Here is an 18,243-nt window from a genome sequence, read left to right on the forward strand (position 1 = left end):
CTCAGTGGAAAACCCAGAGGGCTTCCAACTGGCTGGGGGCGGGGGTGGGGGGCAGCAGGGTGGGTGTTTAGGAGAGCACAGAAGGTGGGAGTGGCGTCCATCAGACCTGAGAAGTAAGTTGACCGGAGAATCATAGAAGCTTGTTGTACTGCATGAAAGCCCATTTGAGGTTGGTAACCATGAAAGCAGAGGGACACTCATGTGCCCCATGGTGTTCTTCTCTAGAGAACTTTGCACAGAGAAACCAAGTATTGCGATTATTCAAGGTTGGGCTTTTACTGGGTAAATGTGATACAAGGGCAGAGGAGCAAGGACATCTCCTGGTTATTGTCTTGATATCCCGCAGACACTTTATTTTCATATATCCCAAATCCATGATCTCGTTACCTTCTTCCTACTGCTCCCCAAATCTGTCCCTCTTTTGAGATCCCCATCCTGGTTAATAATAATACAATTATCTAATAATACCACTAATAGCAATCATTTATCAAGCACACGTATCAGATATTTTAAAAAATCCTCTCATCTGGTCAGCATAACAACCTTATGGGATATGTATTATTCATTTTACAGATGTGGAAACTGAGGCTCAGAGACATTACGTCACTTGCTCAAGGTCTCTAGTAAACGGCAATCAGAATGAAAGAAAACAGGTCTATAAGGCTCCAAAGTCCTACCCTTTCCCATGAGCACACCACCGGCAAGCTCCCCTACCCTAAAACCACCCATCCCTGACCCCGTCCTTCTCTCACATCCCCCACCAGGTCAGCCATCACATTCTGTTTGTTCACCTCTGGCATGTCTCCTGTATCATTTGCTACTTCCTGCCACGCCCCTTCACCCCACTCCATGTTGCTGGATGGGTCCACCTCAATGTAAGCTCCATGAGGATAAGGATCATTATCTGTCCTGTTTTCTGTGGCGTCCTCAGGGCCTAGAACAGTGCCAGGTAAACACTGTCTAACACTCAGCAGCTGTTGAGTGAAAACATAGATGCCCATTGGGAGATCAATCTCCATGGGTGTCTCACATTTCTGCAAGTCTTGTGGGCAGAGGCACTGATGGCTTTTTGTTCCAGACTATCTTTTTGAGGATATTTGCATAGTGAACAGCTTTGGAAGACAGTCTCCCTCAGTGGAGGACAGGTTTGTTTGCTGTCTAAGATAATAATGTCTCTCTCCAGGGCAAAGGTTGGCAAATTTGCATGCAGTCCATTATAAAGGATTGGGGTTCCTAAACTTAGAATTCTTCAGAGTGTGCAGGAGCACCCAGAATCAGCCCCACGTCCTTCCCATGGGACTTGGGGGTCAAGGGAAACTGATTTGAAAGTGCAGCTCGCACTGCCTGCTGCGCTATGGGTGATAAAATCCTTTGTCTCTGGCCCAGGAGTCTCATGTCTTCTGCCAGCATCCATGAAACCATGGCACCATGAAACCATGGAACCCTCCTTGCTCTGCAAGGGTAAAATCTCAGAGTCTTCACAGTCATGGCACGGTGCTATCGCCTGTCAATAGGGCAACTGAGAAACAGCCCCCACCTCCGCCACCCCCTCCCAAACACTGCCTCTAATGCTAAGATCCCCTAGAGCAGAGAGAATTCATCCCAGACTTCCCACACAGCCCTCCAAGGCCCAGGAGGATAGCTCCCACCTCCCTAACCTCACCCCTGTTGCTCCACCCCTCCAGCTCAAGCAGTCTCCGCCTGCACACTTCTCCACTCTCTGCTAGCTTTGCTCTTGTCATGCTCTCCCGTCCACAAGAGCCAACCTTCTCCCCTTGCATCTGTTGAAGTCCTATCCACCCTCTGAGGCCAGGATCCCAGCTCACATCCTTAAGGCCTGCCCAGAACCCAGTCAGAATTTTCCTCTCCCTTCATAGCCCCCCACTTTCCCCATCTTGTAGAGTTCCTCAGTCCTTTGGGCTGGTATTGTGGCTATCAAGGTAAAACCCCACTCTGCCGGTTCCAGAGGCGCGGCCCGCAGTTCCGCGATCTTCTCAACCCCTGCTGCCCACAGCATACAGTAGGAGCTCAACAGAGGAGTACTGTAGTGAAGTTGAACTGCACAGGGAATGGTCTTGCAAGATGGTAGGATGGAAGGACGGTGGAGTGGAAAAGGAATTGCAAGTAGGGGAAGAGTGAGCAAAGGCACGGTGGTGGAGGTGGCTACAGCAGGGGAGTGAGCACTTTGGGTGAAGCCCAATTCATGAAGGAGGGCCAAAGAGCTGCACCTGATAGGGTGACGAAATGGGGCCCAGGATCCCAGAGACCCTTGGCCATTGGGGCCCCATTCTTCTGATAATGGAAGCCACCGTGATGAAGCCCCAGGGTCTGGGTGTCCTGGGGAGGGGCCTCAAGAGGCCGCTCCTGGGTTAGCCCCTCTCCCTCTCCCTGCCCACCCCCTCCGCCTGCGTCGTCGGCCATCAGAGCCTCGCTTGCGGCCCCAGAGCCTCGCACTGACGCGGGCCCGAGCGTGAGTCAAGCCTGCGTCACGGCGCCCCGCCGCCAGGGTGGCCTTTCGGAAAGCGAGGGAACAGTGCGCGCTGCGCTCCGCCCAGCTCCGTTCCGCTCCGCAGAGCCGGCGCGGCCGGGGCGCGGGGAGGGCGACACTCGGCGCTGGCGCCTGCAGCCCCCACGCGCTCCCTCCGCCACGGAACCTGGGTCCCAGGGCTGCTCCCCAGAGAGGCTCGAGCGCGCCGCGGGCGGGATCTGAGTCGGAACCGGCGGCGAGGGAGGGAGCGAGGAGCGAGCAGAGTCGCGTGCGCGGACGCGCGGCTCCGGGTCCCCTCCCAGCCCCGGCCGGTGCCCGCCGCCGCCAGACTCGGGTGCCCGCGGGAGGGGCTGTGAGCCGGCGACCCGTCGGGGACCGCAGCTGCTCGGCCGGAGCGCAGGGGGTCGAGTCCGCGCGACGGCTCACGCGGGACAGGTGAGTCTCGGGCCGCGCCCTGCCTGCCTGTACCCGGCCAGCCACCGCAACTTTAGCTGTTCTGGCCCCGCCCCAGCCTGGAAGGCCTAAGGACAGAGGTGCGAGGCGGCGCTGCCCGGTGCCCGCTCGGCCCTGCGCGGGCCCGGGGCTCCTCCCGCCGCTCCAGCCGCCGTTGCCTGGCGACGAAGCCCCGGGGCCCGCGCTCCTCGGGCGCATCGGGGGTGCCCAGCCCCGCGCTCATGGGTTCACCCAACGGGCTCCAGCTTCCAGGGCTCAGGAGGGCCCAAGAACTCCGGAGGTAATCCGGCAGAGCTGCAGAGGCAAACGCCCGCGGAGCACCGGGCGGGAGGCCCGGCCGGTTTGGCCGCCCGGAGCTGCGCGCCCAGGGCGCAGTTCCCGCGGGGAGGCTCTTGCGCGGCCGGAGACCCCAGCCTCAGCCGCTCGGCTTCAGGCCCATGACCTTGACAGTAACATTGGCAGGAGTAGCGGAGCGCTCACGCCCGAGATGAATATTTAATTCCGAGTCCGGGAGCTGGACCTCGCTGAATTCGGAGCTAGCGGGGAACCCATCTTCCCTCGAGGGAAGCGCATCTGGGAAGCGAATGGCTGAGATGGGGGACGTGCGCGGGGTGCAGGTCTGGAGAGGGCGCCATCTCGGGAGAGGCCTCAGCCACATTTATACCTGTGCAACCAACGTCCTCCCAAGCTATGCTCACGGTAGTCCGGGGAGGGCCGCTCCCCCAGGGGCGCGGCTGCCGTGGAAGGAAGACTGGTGTTATCTTTTTAAAGGCCAAACAGCCCTTCGGAAATCCTGAGGCCAGTCACTTGAGGGGGCCCAGTGGCTGTCAAGTGGCGTTAAAAAAAAAATGTTTTTGTTTTGTTTTTATTTATTTTTTAAAATTTCATTCCTCTTTCCTTCTTTGAGAAATTTGTAACGGATCCTTCGGACTAGGGAATTTCTAACCAGAACTACCTTTGGGGCAATTCAGCTGTGAAAGGGAGGCAGGTGGGTCGGGCTGGGAAGACAGGGTCGTGGTATAGAGAAGGAAGATTTTTCTGAGGGCACTGCCCTTGTTAACAGGAACTTCCAGGAACTAAGCAAATCCTGTAACGGCTCAAAAAAAAAAAAAAAAATCAACCAAAACTTTAGTTCCAGCCTAACTGTAAGGCTGTCCTGCACACATTGATGTCTGGAGAACAAGGTCAGAGTGTGTTGAGGTTAATGGTAAAGAATTCTTGTATTTCATGCTGTGCTTACATTACCCCATGGTCCAGCCAGGTGGACCCATCACCCAGGCAGGAGGAAGGGCTTCGAGGTCACACCCGATTGTCCTTGGCTGTGGCTCATCTGTTGGGACCGTCAGAGGTCTTAGCTCCCGTGCTGGCTTTTTCTCCAACCAAGCAGCTGTGGCTAAGTAGGTGGTGAGTCTCAGCAAATCCCTGCAGCTCAGCCTGGAGAGTGACTCAGTGCAGGAGGCAAATCGTGCCCACCAGCTCTGATTGGAGTGAGTTCGTTTGGCCTGAGTCACACAGAGTTGTGTGTCAGCTGTTTGTGAGCTGAATGGAGTTCTTTACCAGGGCTTGTAAGCAGCGATGGCCAGGGCTCCCGGAGTTTGGGGGCCACTGACTAGAGGTAGGCAGGTCCTCAGAGTGAGCCAAGCAAAACTCAGGCACTGGGCAGGTGTCCTAGAGCTCTGACCCCACAGGGAAGGCACGCAGAGCCAGGTTGGAGTTGGGGGATTGGAGCAGGGGCCCAGGGGGAGGCTGTGTGCTTGTGGTCCGAAGTGGGCCCAGGGCTCTGCCAGGTGCCAGGGCGGGGTGACCTTGGGCAAGTCACTTTACGTCCGGGGCCTTGGTTTCCTCGGTCATAGAAGAGGGATGCCTGTGGTGCCTTTTCCTCAAGCTTATTTTGAGCCCAGTGCTGGACACGTGGCAGATGCTCTAAAATGTTATTTCCCACCTCTTTCTTTATGGGCCTTAACCAGAGGTGGTTCTTTCTCTCCCTGCCCTTGTGCCTTGGTGTGAGAGGGGGTATGGAGACAAGTGAAAGTGTCAGGGCTTCACATGTGCTTGCGAAGGACCCCTAATTCAGCTTCATGTTGACCTCTTCCCAACCCTCAGGTCTCCCCAGGACACGCTGAGTAAGAGCAGGGTCATGGACCATGAAAGACTCTTAAAAACAGAGAACAAACTGAGGGTTGATGGCGGGGGGTGTGGGGAGAGGGGAAAATGGGAGATGGGCATCGAGGAGGGCGCTTGTTGGGATGAGCACTGGGTGTTGTATGTGAGCGAAGAATCAGAAGAATCACCAGAATCTACTCCTGAAACCAAGAGCACACTGTATACGATGTATGTTAGCTAACTTGACAATAAATTATATCTAAAAAAAAAAAAAAGGAACAGAGTTATGAAGGGTGGGGTGGAGGTGGTGGACAGAGCTGTGCTGGGTCTGATGGGTGCCCTCAGCTGTCTCTGCAACAGCTCCAGGGCGAGACTCCAGCACAGGCCCTGACTCCTTAGAATTGTTCATGACCATGGCCTGGTCTCAAGTTGTGGCACTTGCCCGGTGGACTTTGGGGGCCCCTGCCATATGGCCAGATCTTGCCGTCCTCCTCCCTCTTGTCCTATCCATCACGGAGTTGGAAGCTGCATGACAACCATCCTGGGAAGGTGAGGCTGGCCTTTCCTGGAGAGGAAAGGAGGGTGTCGCTTGCCTTCCCTGAGGGATCCTGGCCCCTTGCTGTCTCTTTCTGTAAGATGTCTAGGCTTGGTGCTGAGCTAAGATGTGTGTGCCTCAAGAGTGAAAGGCAATAATGGTGCAGCCAGAGAGGCTGTGCTGACCTAGGGGACTCCAGTCTACTACTGGCAGTGTGTGTGTGTGTGTGTGTGTGTGTGTGTGTGTGTGGTACATGCACCCTGGATTGATGCTCTCCCCACTGGACCTGGAAACAAATTTCAAAGATGATCAAGACAGAGATGAGAGGGTTCTTGAGAAGCAGGCTCCTACTGCCGGTGTGTCCCCCCTTCTCTCGAGCTCCTTTCCGATCTAAGTTTGCTGCGGCAGGACAATTCATCATGAATCCCTTTAAGGCTGTTAAGATAAGCAGCCACATAGTTTTAAGGGAAGGTGGATTTGGGCTTCTTTTCCTGGAAGCAGATCTGAGTTATCACTCACTCCTAGGCTGGGCTGCAAGAAGTTCTCACAGCCAAACATCTGGAGCACCAGGCAGGGAAAAGACTCTGTCCCTCAGCCCCTACAAAGCCCTTGTGCATCACCCTCCCCCACCTAGCGTCCCAGACTGTGTTAGTGTGGGTCTGCGGGTCTGTGTTAGTGTGCTACCCTAGAATCAGGCGGGTCAGTGGCCTGTGGGGAAGCGCCTACTTTGTGTGCTTTTAGGAGGGGCTGGTGCAGTTCTGGATTCCAGGAGCTCATGCCGTGCTTGGCAAACAGTGAGGATATCCAGGTTTTTACTGAGGCTTCTGTGTTGCACTAAGTGCTTTATTCGTATACCACCTCGTTTAATCTTTGCTACAATCCCAGGAGATGGACATTGCTCTCTGCAGTTTACAGATGTGGGACTTGAGGTTCAGAGACGTTACATCATTTGCTGAAGGTCACACCAGCAGTGAGTGGCAGTCTGAGAATTTGAACTCAGGTCTGGCAGATTCTTAACCACTTCACAGTAAGTTCTTAATAAATGTTTGCAGACCGCCTAGGCATTTATACCCAAATGAGGCTGTCTAAACCTGTGGGTCTAGTTCTTTAAGCTAGCGCCCTGAGGAAGGGAGAAATGGGCCTCCACCAATGGGAATTTGGTGGAGAATGAACATACCTAAACTTCCAAGGTTTGGGAAATACGGTCTGTGGTGCCAGGGGAGCTGGGATCCAGCGGAAGATCCTAGGCTCCATCATGCTGCTGCATTGTCCTATCTTGTCTTGCCCCATCCCCACCCCTACCTACCCCGACTCTATCACTCCTGACCTCATTCCTTAAAGTTTGTCCAAGTCAAGGGTTGGTGCTGGAAGCAGTGAGGAAAGAGTCAGAGCACAGTGGATGTCGCCCTGAGGATTTCCGCATCTGCAGAATCAAGGACGGTCAGTCGCTGGTGGGAGCTCTGGTGTGTCAGATTTCTCTGCTGGAGAGTGTGTGCCAGGGACGGGCAGCAGTTTCTGGTGAGGCCCCAGACTCCAGAGCAAAACTGCGAACACTCCAAGGTTATGCATGGCAGCCGCTGGCTGGCGTGGGCTGCTCAGAAGGACACCGCTCGCTTCCTCATCTTGTCCTGTGGAGAGCCCACTCTCCTCACCCTTGGGGTTCTGCCACTGGAGTCTGGGGCTGTGCTGGGAAACTTGGCATCAGATTCTTCCTGCTTCTTCATCTATTTCCTCTCTGAGAAACCACCATCCCTGGCAGGACAGGCCCGTATTGTCCTAGCCTGCATGGTACGTCCAAACGACCCTTGATCTTGGTAGGGAAGTTCTTGTAAGTGAGGGTGGATAACTGGAATGTAAGCATTGATGTTCCCCCACCCCCAGAGGACACAAAAGGTTTTCCCAGAATCCCTGGCTCCACAGGCAGCCATTTTGTGGAGACAGAGTCCTTTGAAAAGTCCAACCCTCCCCCATGAGTTATTATTCAAGTTAAAACACTGTTCAACTATGGATACATCCAGTTGTTAGAAGAAATAGATACTCACCGTGCACAGAAAATTTACAGGTGAGCACATCAGCTCAGGTGCAAGATGGATTGCTGTACCCTATTGTTCTCATGTTCATGACCAGGCACATTTTGTTGGAGCATAATTCTGGGTCAGGGGAGTCCTGGGCAGCCTGAGTGTCTAACTTGGGAGTTGAGACTTAAAGCCCTATTTGCTCTGGGACCTCTTGTGGAGTGAGGGTGGGGCAGGCACGAATGAGAGGAAATAACGCCCCAGCTCCTGGGCCTTGGGGTCATCTCATCAGCTGCATTTGTGCCTTCCAAGGCTACTCACAGTTCATTTGAAGATAACAAGTTGCCTCTCCGTGTACTCTGTCATTTCTAATTACTGGTTTAATGAGAATTTCCACTGGATTCTGTGCACCACTAATTTGCCACCTATTCTTTCACTTACAAATAGAATTCATTGGTCCACACCCCCAAATTCCTGCTGGTTGCATTTTCTCTTTAATTATAAGACTCCTGGGCTCCTGTGGTTTTAAATCCCACTCCAGGTCAGGAGTGCTGTTTGATAAAGCTACCTTTCAAGGGAAGTGAACAGTCACCTGCTGGAGCGGCTCCATCAGGTGCTGCCAGGTGAGTATCCAGTGGGGATGCGGACCTCCTCTTCCCTGGGGGGTTGGAAGGGAAGGAGAGCAGGTGCAACCCAGCACCGGCTTCCTGAATGGCCTGGTGGGCGCTGTCCACGGTCCTGGCACACCACCGAGACGCCCTGCCTGCTAGTAATTTGGGGACTCCTCTAGAGCAGCTGGGAGGAACCTCCTTGACCAGTCCCCCAACTTGCATTGTGACATTGGCTTTGGGAAAGGACCTGGCCAAATGAAGAAGCTCCTAACCTCAGGGAGAAATGGTGGTAGATGGACTCACCTCACTGTTGACTTGCTGAATGAGATTCGGGTATATCACTTTGCACCGTGTCATGGTACATTGGAAAACTTCCTAACCAGTGCCGCAGATGGGTAGCGTGGGGCCCAGAAATAACGATGCCTCTATTCCTTGGAGTTGCCTGGAATGGCCTAGGGTGCCGGGACCGCTTACCCCAGTGTGCCGTATCAGTGTTCTCTTCTCCATGTGTCATAATGTACAAAAGATTGGAAAGCACTAGAATATCAGAAAGAAAATGGGCTACAGAGCTCAGGGGCCCACAGTTTGAATCTCCACTCTTTCACTTCATGGCAGGGTAATTTTGTACCTGATAGTTTTCTTCCCTCAGCCTGGGTTTCTTTGTAAAATGAGAATTACATTTTTATCCCAAGTTGTTGGGGGTATAAATAACATATGTAAGCATAGCAGGTTTTCAAAAAATACTTGCTCCCTTCACTGCGATCGGCTGTCCTGTGACCTGTTCCCAGTAGGGGCACTTTTCTGCCCACCTCTCCACAAAGCTACACTGAGGGTTGATGAGGAAAGAGCCACAAACCCTTCTCATTCCCAGGAAAGAGACATCATGTTGGGACTGTAATTAAGGGTTTCTGATCACTATTCCTTCAAGTGCCCTTCAGCAGTCTGGTGGGTAACACAGGTAATTGGACACCCTTGGTTCCCTCTGTCTCTCTCTCTGAGGCAAGACAAAGTAGTGGCTTTAAGAAAATCCAGGTCCGGGGTGCCTAGCTGGCTCAGTCGGTTGAGCGTCCGACTTCAGCTCAGGTCGTGGTCTCGAAGTTCGTGAGTTCAAGCCCCGCATCAGGCTCTGTGCTAACAAATAGCTCAGAGCCTGGAGCCTGCTTCAGATTCTGTATCTCTTTCTCTCTCTCTCCCCCTCCCCCGCACATGCTCTGCCTATGTCTGTCTCTCAAAAATAAATAAATGCTAAAAAAAATTTTTTTTAATAAAAAAAGGTTTTTTAATTTAAAAAAAAAAAAAACAGAAAAAGGGGCGCCTGGGTGGCGCAGTCGGTTAAGCGTCCGACTTCAGCTCAGGTCACGATCTCGCGGTCCGTGAGTTCGAGTCCCGCGTTGGGCTCTGGGCTGATGGCTCAGAGCCTGGAGCCTGCTTCCGATTCTGGGTCTCCTTCTCTCTCTGCCCCTCCCCCCTTCATGCTCTGTCTCTCTCTGTCTCAAAAATAAATAAACGTTAAAAAAAAAAAAACAGAAAAGAAAATCCAGGTCAGAGAATTTGGACAGATACTGTGAGGACCCATCTGTTACCACCATGGGCCTCTCATGAATGAGGAAAGAAGGTAGTGAGGTTTTCACTCCTTGCTCCTGGAATTTCATTTTAACACGTGATTTTAAAAAACTTTTGTCTTTTTCCAAATTGGGACAGTCCCATAGGTTGTCTACCTGTCGGGGACCTGGTATGTTCTCCAGCACTCTGGGGCTCTATGTTTCCCTCTCTCTCTCAAACCTAAACCTCACCCACCACCCCAGCTCAGATCATCATCCCCTCTTACCTACCCTCCCTGTGTCTTGTCCTTCAGTCATCTTTTTAAAAACAGTTGGGTCACATCACTCTCCTGCTTGAAAACTTGAAACGGCTCCCTATGAGCCTTGAAAGGAAACCCAATCCTTTCCATGCTCTGCAAGCCCTGCCTACTCTGGAGTCTAGCTATCCTCCTGAAGGCACTTCCCATTCTTCCCTTGTTTAGGATGCCCTAGGCCCAGGTCCTTCTTTCTAGTCCTCCTACTCACCCAGCAGGCTGCCTCAGGGCCTTTGCACTTCCTGTTCACTCTGCCCTGAATGCTTTCTCAGGATATTCACATGGCCCATTCTCTCCCTCCATCAGGTCTTTATCAGAGTGTGCCCTCCTAGTCCCTCTACATATTGTAGCACTCCTGTCTCACTCCGTCCCCTCACATTCAATATTACATATTTATGTGATATGTTTATATATACTGGAGATATATGTCTATACATATGGCAGTAATTATATATTTGTCTGTTTTTAAATTTATTTATCTATCCTGGGAGAGACAGAGAGAGTGTGAGTGGGGAAGAGACAGAGAGAGAGAGACAGAGAGAGAGACTGACTTTCAAGCAGGCTCCATGTCACCAGCGCAGAGCCCAACACAGGGCTCGAACCCACGAAACCATGAGATCATGACCTGAGCCAAAACCAGGAGTTGGATGCTTAACCAACTGAGCCACTCAGGTGCCCCATATCTGTCTGATTTTTGTCACTTTACCCTAGAATATAAATCCCACAGGGGAGGGGCATTGCTTGCTCTGTTCTCTGCTGTGCTAGAACAGGGTCTGACACATAGTGTTCAATAAATATTGGTTGAAGGAAGTAAAGGAAGCGGGAAGTCAGTTGGAGCACCAGCACCCCCTCCAGCCCCCCGCGTCCTCGGGCACCCACATGCTTGTCGCACTCCGGTGCCAGGGCACCGCAGGACAGTGGGCAGCTGTGCCCCTAGGCTTGGCCACACCCACTTTCCCCATGTGCTCACGTGAAGGGGCAGCTGGTGCCAGCTCACGGTATGCCGCCTGCATCATCTCATCTTGTCCTCATGACCAAGAGTCCCTCACCTTTGGGGACTTCTCCATCTTTTCAGGTCCAGAAGCCAAGACCCTGAGATTCTGTGTTCTTTCCTGAAGACTCACAGCTAGTAAGTGGCAGCAGGACTCAAACCAGACCTCCCTGCCTCCAAAACCCATCTTTCTGTGATAGTGTTGTGGTTTAGAGTCAGATCCCAGAGTCAGACTGTGCTGGTGTGGACCCAGGGCCTCCAGTTTTTGACTTGTGCCCATGGACCTGTCGCTTTGCTTCACCAGTTCCAAGATGCATTTTTTTTTTTTTTTTTTGGGCACACCGTCACATCTTCAATTCAGGACACAATGTACAGTCAGTGGCATCTCAAAATGGCTGTTGATCAGGTGGCAGTGGTGACCTGGTTGGGTGAAAACCTTCCATTGAGCCTCTCTGGTAAGTTCAAGAAAGCACCAGCATCGCAGGGCCAGCGGTTCAATGACATCAGCAACCAATCCCTCTGAGCCTCTCCTTCTTCATCTGTAAGATAGCAGTAAGTGTGGTGCCAAACTCATACGGTTATGGGCAGGGCTTAAGGAGATAATGTGGAGTGCCACACAGTGGCTGCTACAGAGCCAGCCCTCAAGAAGGATCCCTGTGTTGTTGTTTGTTGTTGCTGCTGCTGCTGCTGCTGTTAATGATGACACCCCCCCCCCCCCCACCGCCTTCAGAAGTTCCCTTAGCACCTAAGTTCTGGCACAAGGTTAATGCATCTGTGGGGTGGTCATGGCACTGCTCTTGCTTCCACAGCGACTAGGCATGCCTTTCCCCCTCCCATGAAATGGTAAAACTGAACCAAAAGATTTTGTTTGCACTGGCCCCACCCACATATTCCAGTGCCAGTTCCTCCCCCTCTGGACCATCTGCCCCTTTTCCTGCTTCCCTTCCTCCTTGACTAAGAAAACAAAATACCAACTGCAGAGAGCACGCTCGGCAAATGTAACAGGAAGGTGAGACGGGCCACAGAAGGTTCTACTGGCTCCTCTGCCTGAGCTGCTGTTTGCAATGGTCCCACCAGCCTCGTGGAACACTCGGTGCGGAGACGGTGCCCATCCAGTGTGTACCTCTCTAAGGTGAAGGCAGACCCTGTCTACAAAGTGGAGAGAGTGAGGCACAAATAGTGGATCCTTTAGAAGAGGCAGAAAGTCAGCGAATGACGGCCAGACTTCTTAGCTTACCTTTGCTTTACACTGCCACGTGGGGCGTCTTTGGGACACCGTGTGTTTTGGGGATGGGAATATTGCACCAGAAAATAGGAAAGTTTTGAAGCTGGGAAATTATGTCAGGTTCTGGAAAATTGGGGGAATTCAGAATGCACCTGTCATTCATGCACTCATTCACTTCCTTCATATCGCATTCACTGAGCACGTACAATAGTAATACATGAGGATTTGGTCTACAACAAATCTGTGAAATGGAGTCAGAAATTCCTGTTCTGTTTATTTGACTTCCCAAGAATCTTCTCTTTCTCTTGCTATCCATGTGGTAACCAGATGCAGTTGGTAGGTAAGCACTGTTCCCTATTGTACAGATGATTACAGAACAGAAAGCTGGATTCCAAGTCCCAGGGTCCTCTCCACATGGGCTTCTGGGCTGCATTTCATTCATACCCCCCCACACATCCCCCCCACCCCCCGCTCCCATGGCTGGGGCACGCAGGCATCTAGTAAGTTTAAATGTGACTCAGTCAAGTGTGTTAGCTTTTTGTCCTTGCTGGTGTTTCAAAGGTGAAGGCAGTGGTTAGGATTTCAACCTAGGAAGCAGGTTGCTCTTAGAGGGTGGGGTGGCAGGAGCCCTGGAGCATCTGCAGGCGTCCTATTCCGCCCTGTGTGTGCCAGGCACCGGCTGGGCTGGGGGCAGTTGCGGGTGGACGCAAAGCTGGATATGCTTTGGTTCCTGCCTTCAGGGAGCTCCCTGTTTAGAGGATGAATTGGGGGTGTGCACAAGGAGTTATACTAGAAAGCCAAATAGTCAAAGCGTGGAAGAGTATTACAAGTTGCGTGCCAAGAAGGGGAAAGAAAGGAGCATTACTTTTCACTTACAGCATCACAGAACGTGCCACAGAGGCGAGGTGGATCTTGAGCTGCACCTTCAAGGTCATTCAGTGAAAGTATAGCTAACCCCTCTGAGCCTTTGGTTCTTCATCTGTAAAATGGGAGTAAGTGTGGTTCCCTTCAAGGGAAGCTTCAGGAGGCAGACCCCGGGGAGGGTTTTCTGCACAAGGGCCCGGTGGAGAAGTGGCAAATGTCTCTGGCAAGGGCCGTGGGCTCTCTCCCGTGGGAGTGGGGTGATGTGGTATTTCAGGAAGCCGCCTTTGAAGGCCCAGAGGACAGTGAGCCTGCTGCAGGCATCGAACTGAGAGAAGGGCTGAACCAGACAGAGCACAGGGGGTGGGAGAGAGGACGGGCTCAAACATACTGACGGGGCTCTGTGCCCTCGGCATGGAGGGGGAGGGAGGGAGGGGTCCAAATGGTGCTGGCCAAGAAAAACCAGGCACCAAAACCTGTCAGGAGCAGTTTGCCCCAGGTGACTGCCGGGAGGTTTCAATAAAACAATTAAAAATAATTTGTAGGACAATTTGTATCTCTGATAACAGTCGACCTGCTTTAGGCTCAGCTGAAGCCCAGAGGCTCCGAGGTAATTAGGAGAATTGTTTGGGCCACCACGGCTTGTCACATGGAGATCAGGAAGCTGTCTAGTTGTGTGAGAGACAGAGAGACCCCGACCTTGCTTCCTTCTTACCTCTGATCAGCCTAGAGTTAGTTGGACCCTGGCTTTATGGCTGGGGCCACTGGGTGTCCTCCCACTGCTCCCCGCTCCTGGGGGCTCTTCCCAGCTCTCCGTTGTAGAGGTTTGCATTTAAGAATGTGCAGTACTGTCCCCAGAGCCGCGAGACCCAACAGTGGCAAGATACGGCGCTCCCCGTGGGGCTGAGGGAAGCAGGGCCCTGGGGTGGGGGGGGTCTGTCGTCATCTCTGCCGCCTGCTTTCCCAAAGATGGTGGCCTCACCACCCAGTCCCCCCGGGGGTCTGGCTTGGAAAAGAAGTGATTCCCTGGGGTTCGTCCCCGGGGTTACTGGTACAACCCTCCCGAACAAGAGAGACTGTGACCCCAAGAGGCGGGTGCTCAGGGGGCCAACTGGACACCGCGTTCCAGAAGGCCCCCACCTCGGGATGCTTGGAGCGGAGGGGCGGGGCCTGGCCCCAGTCACAGGGTGAGCGGCCTCCCCTCACCCCTGAGGTGATGGCCGAGTGCCACGCTTTGAAACTTGTGGTGGAGCCGTCAGCCCTCCGGCAGGGGATATTTTTACCTGTCTGCCTCCTAGTCGCACAATTTTTTTTTTCTTCATTTTAAGGAGCTTCACTCCCTGGTGCTGCTTTTCTCACTCGAGCTTCTGAGCTGCAGGCTGCATCTGTTGCTAAGTGACAGGTCTGGCCCCAAGGGCTCTCTCAACTCTCCAGCCCCCCCTGCATTGTGCTTTGAGTAATTGAGGCCCTTCAGTGCCTCAGAGCTCCATCATCTGACGCGCTGCTCCTGGAACCAGCTTCACAGCCTACCCCAGCTCCTGAGCAGGGGCAAAATTGGAGTACGGCTGGCTGGCTGTCACAGCGTCCCCACGACACCCCAGTGAGCTCTCAACTGGCAGAGGTGGTAGGGCCTCGGAGATCATGAAGACCAACCCATTTTACACACGGGGAAACTGAGGCCTAGAGAGGTCAGGGCAATGGTGCCAGCTTGCATGGTTGGTTGGTGGGTGGTCGGGACCAGCACCTGGCCGGCCTCCTGATACCTGGATCACGGCTGGCTCCAAGCCCCGTAAAGTTAGGGGTAGAGAGGAATCCGCCCCTCCTGGATCCTTCTCTGACCCTGCTGCTCGTCCCAGGTAATGCGTCAGGGTTGTTGGCTGGGTACACGCTGGGTTCCCACGCCCTGGTCTGCAAGCTCACCTTTCACCAGCCCAGGGGCTCCAAGGGAACTGGGGGTTGCGGGAAAGGATGATCCATATCACTGGTGCTGTGTCCTCTTTAAACCACGGAGGCAGCGGAGGCACGAGGAGACTTGGGACTGTCAGCCATGTGATGTGAGTCAGGTGCTGTCCTGCCCTGGGGCGCAGCTGCCTCACCCACTTCCCGGGCGGGCTGTGAATCCAGTGAGATGACAAGGAGAGGCAACATTTATGAGCACTTGCTGGGCTCCTGCGTGGTTCTGAGACCTGTGCGACCTGTTCTGTCCACAACGTTGTGAGGTGGGAACTGCTGTCCTCCTTTGACGGCTGAGGAGATGCAGCTCTGTGGCCTTAAGAAACCCGCGAGGCCAGGCAGCGGGTAAGCAGGGAGCTGGGATTCGAACCCGTGCAGCCTGGCTTCTGAGCAGTGTCACCACCCCATCCCGTGCCAGGAGACGGAGTACAAAATGTTTGCAAGTGATTTCAAACCATAATACATATGAGCTACAGCGTGACTAATAATATTGCTAGACTGTACTGCGAGGCCATGTTTTTTTTTTTATTAGTAATAATGTTGCTGATCTTTAGACACAAGACCAGGCCTTTACCTGCTTCTCTTTGACACCAGGTAAGGTGGGTGGGCTGGGCTTTGTGGGGTGCTGTCCCAGCAGCCTCAGGGTGGTGCCAGCTCTTGGTAACAAAAACCAACATTTCTGAGGCGGTGGTGTTGGAAAATGCTTCTCTCCATCTCCACCCCACTTCTGCCACAAACTGACTCTGGCTTTTGGCATTTATGTGACCAAACATAAATGGAGGGTTTTTTTTTTTTTTTTTTTTTTTTTTACATATTTTTAAATGAAAAACAAAAAACAAAAAAGCAAACAATGCAAGGCTTCCCAGGAGCAGGGTCCTTTCTGGTGCCAGGCCCTGTGCTGGGCACTTTGGATGTGTCTGCTCATTGAGTCCCCAGGGCAGCCCTCCCTTGGAGGGGACAGCTGTAATTATGTAGACCCTCTGCACCCCCCCCCCCCAGAGGCCTGACGCCTGCATAATTAAAGCGAAGTGGCTGCCCACCTCTCTCAGAGCACCAGCCAGAGTCCTTACGGTCGGTTGTGGTGGTGGAGGACAGGGGCTTTGAAGACAGGCAGGCCAGGGGTTGAGCGTTTCCATTTATTCATTCACTCACTCACTCGACATCTGTGTCCTGAGTGCCTCTGCTTGAATGTCCCCTCCTCAGGGATGCCTTTCTGGACCATAAAATAACAGCCCTTCAGTTTGCAACACCCCCTCCCCCACCGCATGTTATTTGTCTTTATGTCACGTATCACCACTGGCTTTTATATGTTTGTTTCTTTCTTTAGTATCTGGCCCTTCCACAGGAAATATAAACTCCATGAGGGGAAACATTTTGCTTATTTTGTTCACTGCTCTATCCCTGAAACCTAGAACAGAGCCTGGCACAGAGAAGGCACTCGGTAAATGGATGTCAAGTGAGTGAGGGAATGAACGAACGAGTGAAAGAAATGGGAGATCTCAGACCCAGGTCCATCTGATTGCGAAGCCCGTGCCCTCACCACCACTGTCTTCGTCCTGTTTCCCACCTCCCTGCTGAGTGTGACCCAGTGGCTTTGGGCAATTGGCTTCCTCTCTGGGCCTCCGTGTCCTCATACGTGGAATGGGAATATTGCTAGGGCCCCTCAAGCTTTAATATTCTAAGTGTCAGACACTTTTGTCACCTGAGCATGTTCCTGGGCACAGAAGGTTCTAGTCACGATTGCAGCCCAGGCCAGTGCCTCCACTTGTAAATTTGCGCTTTTCGTCCTGCAAACCTGACGGCACAGGGGGCCTTCTGGCACGCATCTTGGGAAGAAGGAAGAAGCTCCCATCGTGCCTGTGGCTTCTGTGATGCTGCTGTGGCTTTACCGGAATGTGCCGGTTTTGTCCTTGAGTCCTCCTCGTCTGAATGACGCTCTTCCCTCCTGCAGAACTTTCTCCTGTTGGTGATGAGAGCTGCCACTCTCTAGGCTATTTTTGGGAAAGCATGTTCTCCAGTTGGTCAGCGTCAGGATAAATTCCGCATGCTTGCGGGAATCCCCTTTGGTTTTCTCCAGTTGTGGGAACATGAGCAGTAAATCGTACTTAATGCATCGCGGACTGTTCTCGTCAAATTCCACGGCAGGCAGAGTACCTGGAGACAGGCTCTGAGCTGGCACCCTGGTAACTGCAGTCTCCAGACGGACCCCAACCCTTCTCCCCAGTTCTAGTTTTTACTTTTTAATTTTTTTAAGTATTTATTTTTGAGAGAGAGACAGCAAGTCGGGGGGCAGGGGGGGACAGAGGATCTGAAGCAGGCTCCATGCTGACAGCAGAGAGCCCGATGTGGGCTCAGACTCCTAAACCATGAGATTATAACCTGAGCTGAAATCCAGAGTTGGACGCTTAACCCACTGAGCCACCCAGGTGCCCCCCCAACCCGCCCTCCAGTTCTAGTTTTTAATAACAACTCTTGTTTAAGGGGCACTTGGATAGCTCCGTGGGTTAAGTGTCTGACTCTGGATTTTGGCTCAGGTCATGATCTCACAGTTTGTGAGTTCAAGCCCCGCATCGGGCTCCATGCTGGCAGTGTGGAGGCTGCTTGGGATTCTTTCTCTCTTTGCCCCTCTCTAGCTCTCTCTCTCTCTCTCAAACTGCCATTGCCTGTGCTTAGGTTTTCTCCATTTGGGTGCCCTGGGGACAGGGATCTGCTGACCAGGGAAGGGGAAAGGGCTCATCCTGGCAGTCCAAACAAGAACAAAAGCCTCCCCATTGCATAACCCCTAGGGGCACCATTCCCTTAGGTCGTGTGGGCAGGAGGAGGAGGGCTGAAAGGTCCCCAGACACACACTCCCTCCAGGACGCAGTGGAATGTTTGGCTGGCCCAATGTGAAGTGGAGTCCCAACAGAGAGCTGTGTTTCTTATAGGGAATTCTGAGCTCTTTTTGGTAGGCTGGTTCTGTCTGGGTCACTGCAAAGCCCAACACCTTGACCGTTCCTGGAGTGGAAGGGGGAGTCACCAAAGATTCACGGCTTCCCTTCAGGGAGTTGTCACCTGCTGCTGTGGTCCATGGCCTGGCCCAGGGAGGACTGGCTAACCACACAGACCAGCATGGACAGTCCCCATCTGTCGGGTGTCCTAGCTTCACTACAC

The 18,243-nt window shown here is 53.0% G+C and overlaps 1 protein-coding gene across 1 annotated transcript in view; it reads left to right on the top strand.

Annotated features, from left to right (window-relative positions):
- Positions 1 to 2,524: 2,524 nt before the first annotated feature.
- Positions 2,525 to 18,243, top strand: part of SLC6A17 (solute carrier family 6 member 17) — a 51,945-nt gene continuing 36,226 nt past the window's right edge. Inside the window, exon 1 of the mRNA XM_040471255.1 lies at positions 2,525 to 2,923. The gene's annotated coding sequence lies outside the window, so the exon portion shown is untranslated. The remainder of the gene's footprint in view (positions 2,924 to 18,243) is intronic.

Source organism: Herpailurus yagouaroundi, unplaced genomic scaffold (genome assembly GCF_014898765.1).
Source record: "Herpailurus yagouaroundi ecotype Mexico unplaced genomic scaffold, PumYag 77, whole genome shotgun sequence".
Classification (NCBI taxonomy): domain Eukaryota; kingdom Metazoa; phylum Chordata; class Mammalia; order Carnivora; family Felidae; genus Herpailurus; species Herpailurus yagouaroundi.